Genomic DNA, 9,461 nt, shown 5'->3' with positions numbered 1-9,461 from the left:
GAGTCACTGGGCTGCCGTGCTTATTGGCTGCTTCTGGCCTTGGCTTCCTGTTCTCAACAGCAGAGCTGAGGAAATCCGCAGGATGCTTGCTACCAGGGGACAGGATGACTCAGGAGGAAACACTCCACCTAAAATAGTCTTGGTGTGCAGCCTCTGAGTCACTTTGGAATCAAAGTTAATGTGTGATCCTGGAATTAATCCCACAGGTGATGGGAAATGGAGAAGAAGGAAGTATCTGAAAGAAGTTTATCCAAAAGAAAAGTTTGCCACAAAGATGAAAATTTAACAGCAGAAAAGGCTACTATTCAGGGAGAAATTTCATCCTGGAAGTTCAAAGTGGTTGAATTACGATTTTCTCCAGTGACCATGGGCATAAAGTGGTCGTCAAGGCCCAATCTAGGGACCCACCGGAAGTGGATATTTCCTTAAAAACACATTAGGAAAGCAGCAGTAGAACAGCTGTGTAAACAGAAATGGACCACTGGGTTGCAGTAGCCTTGATTTTTGTCTTTATAATTCTTTCTCAAGAATTATCTGGCCAAAATGTTTATGGTGCTGCTAGACTCTACGTTTATCTCTAATTCATAAACATCTAGTGTTTCACCTACTGAGAGAGGGGATGGAATATACAATTCATATTCAAAGCTCTCCAGGCAACATTCTGTATTTGGAATGGCCTCTCAAACCTTTGTCTTACCTGCCCTTTTCCCTGTTCATCCTGGCTCCAGCCCTCAGAGTCTATTTATTTATTGTAGCTCTTCCCAATGAGAGACCAAGGAACTGGTATTCCATCACTTATTCTTTAAATGTATTGAACGATTACCATCTAGCAGGAAGGCAAAGAATGCCAATTTTTTTGCCCTCAAGATGCTCAGAATCTAATTGAGGAAATAGAAAATTTCAATAACAGGTTTGTAATACAAAATGTCAAATCTCCCAATAGATTTAAGCATAGGCTTCTTGAAATCACAGCAAGGCACAGGGAACTTGAATGGAGCTGGAGGTTCATGGGAGATTTCTTGCTAAGGCAGGGACACAACTGAGTCATCAAGGTGAAGAAGCAGGTAGCTGGGCAAACTGTGACTCAATCAAAGTTAAACATTCACTGGTAGATAAATGCAATGTATGAAGCTTGATTGGATCTTGGCTTGGAAAACAATGAGGTGAAATATATTTTGAGGACAATAGCAAACTATGAATACAAAGAGTATTAGACAATATTAGGTATTTTAAATTTACTTAAGGTAAAGTAATGGTGTAGTTATGAAGGAGGTTGTTCTAATTTTTAGGAGATACATACACTTGAAATGTATTTAGCAAATGGTTTAGTAAACATCTGAAATCTGAAATGGTTTAGCAAAAGGAGGAGGAGGAGGAAAGAAGAAAGAGGAGCAGAAGAAGAAAAGAAGGAGAGGAAGGAGGACCAGGAAGAGAAGGGGAAGGAGAAGAAGAATTGAATCTATGGTAGATAGATAAAGGAGTCAAACATAACAAAATGTTAACAATTGTTGAATTGAATCTGGGTGTTCATTGCACTAGTTTTTCAACTTTGTTGAGTTTTTGAAAATTTTCCTAAAAAATAGTGGGAGAAAAAAATACCCTGGTAGATATTCAGTTGCATAAATGCCAACACTACCCAAAATTCAGAGAGTGTATTCATGCTGGGAATAGAAAATAATAGAAACAACCACATTAGGCTACACAGAAGTACCGAGTTAGGAAAAAGGGGCCCAGTCTGTAACTTAGAGCCAGTGTCCAGCTGCCTGAGTGGGAAGGAATGTGGTTGGGAGGGTGGGTGAGGAAGGAGCTCAGAGCTTGAAGAGTCTTGTTTGTGTCAGGCTGAAGAGTTTGGACCTTATCCTGAGGAAGTCAGAACCACTTAAGAGTGGAGGGCATTTTAGAGGCACATTTGAGGGATGGATCAGAGTTTGGAAGGCATGGAGCTAAGAGATCATTGCAGAGACAAGTGCAGTCATCCCATCAGAAATAAAGAAGGCCAGGGCACCTGGTTGGTGCAGTTGGTTAAGCGTCTGACTCTTAGTTTCAGCTCAGGTCCTGATCTCAGGGTCATGAGATTGAGCCCCATGTCGGGTTCTGTGCTTGAGATTCTTTCTCCCTCTCCCTCTGCCCCTCCCACTCATGCTCTCTCTCTCTCAAATAAATAAATAAAGCTTTAAAAGTAAAAAGAAAGAAAGAAGGCCAAATGTTGGGGAGGATGCAAAATAAGCTGCTTTGGAAAAGAGTTTGGCAGTCTCTTACAAAGTTAAATATATACATACCCTACAAACCAGCAATTTCACTCCTAGGTAATTACTCAAGAAAACAAAAATCTTAGTCCACACAAAGACTTTGACAAGAATGTTTAGAGCAGCATTATTCATAATCACCAAAATTGGAAGTATTGACTAGTAAATGGATAAAGTGTACATTCATAAACAGAATAGTGTGTAATAAAAAGGAATGACCTACTGATACTACAACATGGATGAATTTCAAAAGCCTTATGCTAAGTGAAAGAAGCCAAACTAAATACTGTATGATTCCGTGGCTATGACATTCTGAAAAAAAACAAAGCTAATGGTACAGAAATCGGACCAGTGGTTACCAGGTGCTGGGGTATGGGGAGGATTTGCCTACAGGGCACATGGAACTTTCTGGGGTGATGGGGAAATATTTTATATAATATTTTTATCATGGTGGTGGCTACAGAGCTGCACACATTTATCAAAGCTATGCACCTACAAAGGGTGAGTTTCACTGTATAGAAATTGGATATCTCAATATACCTCCCTTCAAACAAAAGAAAAAGAATAACAGGACATGAGGACTGAATGGATAGAGAATAGGAGAAGGAAAAGTAAAAGATGTTTTGGTAATCAAGAAAACAGATACACTAATACAAGAAGTGGAAATGTCAGAGGATAGCACCTGATACAGCCAGTTAACTGTTGCAAGAATAAAATGATCAATCAAGTTATATCTAGGAGTAATTCAGAATATATTAAAATATTTTCATCTATTTTTATGTTACTACTTTAGCAGCCAACTTGGCACAAGTGTGAGGAAAATGTTATTAACTTTAAAAAGTATATAATGGATTCTCAAGAAGAAATTTATATTCTGGAAACATAGAAAGCTTGTGTGTGTGTGTATGTGTGTGTGTGTGTGTGTGTGTGTGTGTATGCATGGGCATTCCTGTCTCAAACTATCTGATGATAATCTTCTTTGCGTTGTGTTTTTCACTGATTTTACATGGTTTTTAAAATTTATTTATTTGAGTGAGAGAGATTGAGAGCTAATGGAGCAGCAGAGGGAGAGGGACAAGCAGACTCTGTGCTGAGCACAGAGCCAGACATGGGGCTGGATCCCATGACCCTGAGATCATGACCTGGGCCAAAATCAAGAGTCAGAGGCTTAACCAACAGAACCACCCAAGCACCCCTGATTTTACATGTTTTTTAAATAATTAAAATGTATGCAAAATGCTTTCTTAATTCCAATTAATAAAAAACACTAATTTTTTTTAAAATGAAGAATGCTTATAATATGGTGGAAGCAGTAAGCATGGAGATATTTTGGAGAGAATTCAAGAAGATAGAATCTTTTCCAGGAAGTGATTTTTCAGATAAGATAGGCTTGCACATGGGCATATGGACCTCTCAAATAAGAATACTACTATAGTATTTGTGGGGAGAAAAGAGTGGAAATAATCTAATTTTCCATTAATAGGAAACTGGTTAAATAAATTATGGTACATCTATACAAGAGAATACTACGTAACAGTTAAAAACGAGAAAAATTTATGTGTGCTGGTATGCAACAATGGTTGAATTTAAAAAAACCAACAACATTGTACAGAATATTACTAATTATACAACAAAAGAGATCACACACACACACACACACACACCGCATAGCCATAGAAGATCTCTGGAAGACTATGACCAGAAGCTGTTTTATCTGTCAGGGTCCATCAGGAGACAGAAATTACACAATAATTTGAATAGTGAAGGCTTAATATAAAGACGAGTTAGTGGCTGCCGGACACTGGCTGGGCCACCACCCGCCACAACTGATGGGGCCGCTGGCCACATAGAGGCCCTGCCGCCTGGGCCTGCGCCTGCCCCGCCGCACAGCCCGCCGCCACGCCCGACACTCGCGGGCGCCGTGAACATGGCCGCCAGGCTGTGGCGCCGGCTCCTCTGGAAGCGGTGGCTGCTCGCCCTGGTCTTCCGGCTCTTGCTGGTCTACTTCCTCCTCAGCACCTTCGAGCAGGAGGAGAGGGCAGGGAGAGATCAGAATCTCCTCTAGGTTCGAGACCACGGCCAGCCCATTCTGTGGAAAGTGCAGTTGCAGCTGGGCAACAGCAGGCCGGCCTGGCCACCGGTGCCGGAGCGCCATTCAAGGGCAGCACCTCGTCACCGACAGGCTGGGATACGTTGGTGAAAGGGAGGATTTGCTGGGGAATGGCCGCTGGGACGTCAACGTCCCTGGCACAAAGCAGTACCGCTGTGACGGCTGCTGCAGCGCTTGCAAGTACTGCGTGTCCTGCTGCCGGCCCCCCAGCAAGCGACTTCTCCTGGCGCGCTTCCTCACCTGGGCAGCCATGGTGTTCCAGAACCTCTTCGTGGCCGTCAGAGATCACTTTGAATTGTGTTTGGCCAAGCGCAGGACCTCATCCCAGGTTCCCAAGTAGTTGATGCTGGCTGCGGACTTGATCTGTTCATCATGACAAGGGTAAAAGAAAAAGTTTAAATTACAGGCGTATCCAGCCCTCTCCCCGCCCACCGCCCACGCAAAGAAGGACCCGGGGTCATTTCGTAGTGAGTTGAATGGTGGCTGCGCAAAAAGGATACGTTCACACCCCGACCCCTTGGAACCTGTGAATGTGAGGCTATTTAGAAAAGTGTCTTTGCAGATGGAATTAAGTTCAGGATCTTGAAATGAGATCACGTTGGATTATCTGGGTGGGCCCTAAATCCAATGACAAAGTTCCCATGAAACACACAGAGGAGGTACACACAGAGGAAGGCCCTGTGGAGACAGAGGCAGCCACAAACCCAGGGATGCTGACAGCCACCAGGAGCTTGAAGAGGCAAAGAACAAAGCCCCCCTAGAGCTCTGGAAGGAGCACAGCCCTACCAACACCTTGACCTTGGACTTCTGGCCTCCAGAGATGTGAGAAAATAAATTCCTGTTGTGCTAAGCCACCAAGTTTGTGGCAGTTTGTTTTGGTAACCCTGGAAAACTAATAGACATTTCGTCTTGCATTAATGGAAAAGGGGCCAAGTTAAAAAAAAAAAAAAAAAAGGATATTGGAGAAGTCAGTAGGATTTAAATAACAAGTTGGATTTATTGAGTACTATACCACATGCCAGGTACCTGCTTCAGTTAAAACATGACAGAAATTTGACCCAGCAAGATGAGCCCCGGAGCTCATGTTTTTAACTTGTTACCCTGTACTTCTAGGAAAGAATGGAAGCTGGAAAGGAACATGGGAAGGGAATGAGAAAAGTTCGGAAAATTGGGGGTAATTTGAGAGAGATTTGGGGGCCAATTGCCATGGAGGTGAGATACGAGTTTGTAAGTTTTGTTTTAAATTATGAATTGAATTTTTGGGGGGTGATCCTTGAGAAATTTGGCAAAGATTTAAAGTGCTCTCCAGTTAATTTTTTTTTTTTTTTTGACTTGAGACTCTGAAGAGACTTGGACATTTGGTACTTTTGTTTTATATGAGTTACATTTTCACACAGTTGCCATTCATTCACTGAGCTCCATTTGGCTTATGTGCCAGCATCTGTGCTCAGAGGTGGGCAGACCTGCAGATGAGTGAGAACAAGATCCTGCCTTGGGAGGCTCAGCTCGTCCTGGTTCTGTAGACAAAGACTGTTGAGTTTGGACATCATTCTGTGGACAGTGGGAATTTGTATGCAGGGGGGACAAAGCTGAGAGAGAGCGAGAACTGGTTCTGTGTTCCCCAGGCTGCTGAGCCTTCCGGATCTGTGAACCCCCATCCCTAAACTTTAGCAGGCTGTTGGCTAAGAGGATAAACTGAATCTTGCTAGTCTACTGAGGATTAAAGGGCTAACTCATTCAGGTAGCACAATCAGATTAAAAATGTTTCCTCTAGGGCTTTTTTTTTTTTATGGGGGGGTAGGTGGGTGTGTGTGAAGGAAATAGGAAACGAGGTGTAGCATGGTTGATTGACTTTCCTTTAATCTTATCTCCTTGATAGCCCCTACTGAACCCAGTCGTAGGATCAGTCCTGGCTTTCAGAAAATATATGCCTTGACAATATGGACAAAACCAGATTCTAGTCAGCTCTGAGACTCCAGGGAAGTCATATCTGATGTGGTAGGGCAACTCTATAGTTACTGGAACCCCGGGGAAGAACACACATTACTATGGTCAGAAATGACCCATGAAAACCCTTGGAGAGACATTAAATTGAGACTGTTGTGTTTTCTGTCAGTCCAGTGCAGCCAGGTAGCCTACAGTGTTGGGGAAGGTTGTTGATTGTTCGGTTGAGCACCGGATGAAGAAGTTGGCCAGAGTTTAGAGGCCATATTGTATGAAAATAGTAGATATTTAAGCAGTAGACTCATGCTTGGGGCAGAGAGGCACTCAGGAGCGGAGGAGACTGAATGGACTCCAGTTCCACACTGGGAGAAGAATGGCAGGTGAAAGCCTGCTTGGCACTTAATGTTCATTTGTCCTCTCTTTTCTCCCATCATTTTGCTATTATTGTTATTTTTACTATTCTGCTGAGTGCCTACAATTGAATTTGCATGACACAATTGCATACATTATAAGACTACACAATAATGGAAGTTTTTCTTGAAACTACTTGCTTTTCAATATGAGAGTTACACCTTCCTGGCTGCTAAAACAGGACTTTAGGGAAACCAGAGCATTTTCGTCTCTGGTCCTTTCTGAGAATAAAATTTAGCCAGCTGAGCTGTCTGTGTGGCTCTGCCAAGGGATTGCATTTTCTAGCCAAGTTGGGTCTTGTCCACAGTGATCTGGAAGCCAATTTTCTGAATAAATCACAAAATCGTTCCTGAAAAAAAAAAAGGTGGTTTTTTACAGAGAATTTACTGAGCGAGAATGAGAAAACTCTGAAGAATACTTTAGGGCTGAGAAAAAGTACCCAAGAAAGGAATGAACTTGAAAGGTAGAGCCTCAAGCCTGGACCCAGATCTCCTTGGAGAGGGAGAGGTCCCACCATGGTGTAGCATTTTACTGGGTTGCCTCAAGTCAGAGCTGGTCCACAGTTGACAGGCGAGGAATGACAAGCTGGAAATACCTCCAGTGAGGAACCAGTAGTCTGAGACTGGTGGGAAAGAAATCACTTGCTGGGGGGTGCTGATGGAATTCTCTGGGAAACTGCCATGGAGAGTGCTGTTGAACTTGATGGGAAGCTGGCTGGGCCACCGGTTGGTCACAGTGGAAACCTGCCAGGAATTGCTTACAGGAGTGTTGCTGAGTTGGCCCTGGGGAAGCCAGCTGGGCCCCCACCATCATTGCGTTTCCCACATACCTGCCTAGCACCACAGGCACAAGAACAGAAAGCCCACCAGAACCGGGAAGAGAAGCCCATCTTTCCTCCAGAGTCCCACCAGTGTCCTCTACTGCCAAAGCTGAACATTGTGGCAGGGGGCAAGGAAAGCTGCTTCATTTATCAGAACAGAGAAACGAAGAGGAGATTGGGGGCTGGAAGGCAATAAATTCCTAAGTGCCACAGCCAGTAACAGTCATATCTGGGGAGAAAAACTGGTTGATAAGGCTCTGATGTGAGAGAGAAACTCACTTTTCACTGTAAATCTTTGTACTGCTTGATTTGGGGGAGGGACATTGAGAAATTTCTTTAATGCATTATCCTAAGTTTCATACTATAAAATAATAATGCTGTTGGTGATAGTGATAGGCCAGCCATTGTTCTAAATGCTTTAACTATGTTAACTCACACAATCTTTCCCTGGTTACTTATTATTAGACCCAATTTTTATACTTGAAGAAACTGAGGCACAAAGAGATTAAGTAACTTGCCCAAGATTAGCTGGCAAGTGATTGAGTTAGTAACTAGTTATCTGGCTGCAGAATCTGTGTTCTTAATCACTACATTATATTAACTTCTCACATTTATCAATGTTTACTGTGGCATAAAACATAGTGAATGAGCGAGGTGATAATCATTAATACTGCTCATCAGATATTTCCCAATCTTTTATTCCCCTTAGGGGTGAGTTGGATCATTTGATTAAACAGTTACGCGTGTCATTTCTAGTCAGGCATGTCATTATTTGAAAGAGACCTTCCACAGCTCTCTTTCTCCTCTTGCACCAGACTGTGTTGACTGTGATGGGTAGATAGCATGAGCAAGAAATAAACCTTTGATTTTCTAAGACCTTGATATTTTTGCTGCTGATTCTTACTGAAGCAAAAATCTAGCTTATTTTTATCGATATAAATGATGTGTTTCTGATTAGAGTTAATACCAAAACGTGTTTTATAAAATGCCAAGTAAGGTATATCACTTACTCTAAAATTTTTTATTGGAATTTTGAACTTAAGAAAAATTGAAAAAATGAGAATTATACAAAGATCACTGTTCTTCAGCTAGACTCATCAATTGCTCATATTTTTGCTCCCTTTGCTTTATGTTTCTCACATGCTTTTTTCCTGAATCATTTTTTTTTTTAAGATTGTATTTATTTGACAGAGAGAGAGCCAGAGAGGGAACACAAGCAGGGGGAGTGGGAGATGGAGAAGCAGGCTTCCCGCAGAGCAGAGAGCCTGACGCGGGGCTCGATCCCAGGACCCTGGGATCATGACCTGAGCCGAAGGCAGACGCTCAATGACTGAGCTACCCAGGCGCTCCTTTCCTGAATCATTTAAAAGAAAGTTGCAGACATCATGAAACTTCACTGGAAAAACTTCAATAAGCATCTCCTTTTTTTTTTTTTTTAAGAATTTTATTTATTCATTTTAGAGAGAGTGCACGCTGGGCAAGGGGCAGAGCGAAAGGGAGAGAATCCCAAGCAGACTCCACACACTGAGTGCAGAGCCTGACTCAGCACTTGATCTCATGACCCTGAGATCATGACCTGAGCTGAAATCAAGAGTCAACTGACTGAGCCACCCAGGCGTCCCTCAATGGGCATTTTCTAAGATCAAGAACATTTCTACATGACCACTGTGAAAATCTTGGTTCCTAATAGCATTCACATATTTACTTCTCGCTGCATCCTACACTACTGTATACATAAAATAGCTTTAGAACCACAATTTTAATATTAATACCAATCATAAATCTATGAAGTACACTTTAAATGTTTTGCAGTCTCCCTTTTCCTTTAGTATTAAGGACACCAAGGATGTGAAATCATGGTACAATGTATAGTACAGAACAGAGTAATTCAAATAACTTTGAAGCCAGTCCTCTGTACATCCTTAGTGAG

At 42.4% G+C, this 9,461-nt stretch overlaps 1 pseudogene; it reads left to right on the top strand.

The window, feature by feature from the left end:
- Window positions 1-216: 216 nt before the first annotated feature.
- Window positions 217-4,696, top strand: LOC118550515 (SREBP regulating gene protein pseudogene; annotated as a pseudogene).
- Window positions 4,697-9,461: the final 4,765 nt, after the last annotated feature.

Source organism: Halichoerus grypus, chromosome 1 (genome assembly GCF_964656455.1).
Source record: "Halichoerus grypus chromosome 1, mHalGry1.hap1.1, whole genome shotgun sequence".
In the NCBI taxonomy this organism is placed as follows: domain Eukaryota; kingdom Metazoa; phylum Chordata; class Mammalia; order Carnivora; family Phocidae; genus Halichoerus; species Halichoerus grypus.
The sequence above is the reverse complement of the archived record's forward strand: the minus strand, read 5'-3'. Positions and strand labels throughout refer to the sequence as shown.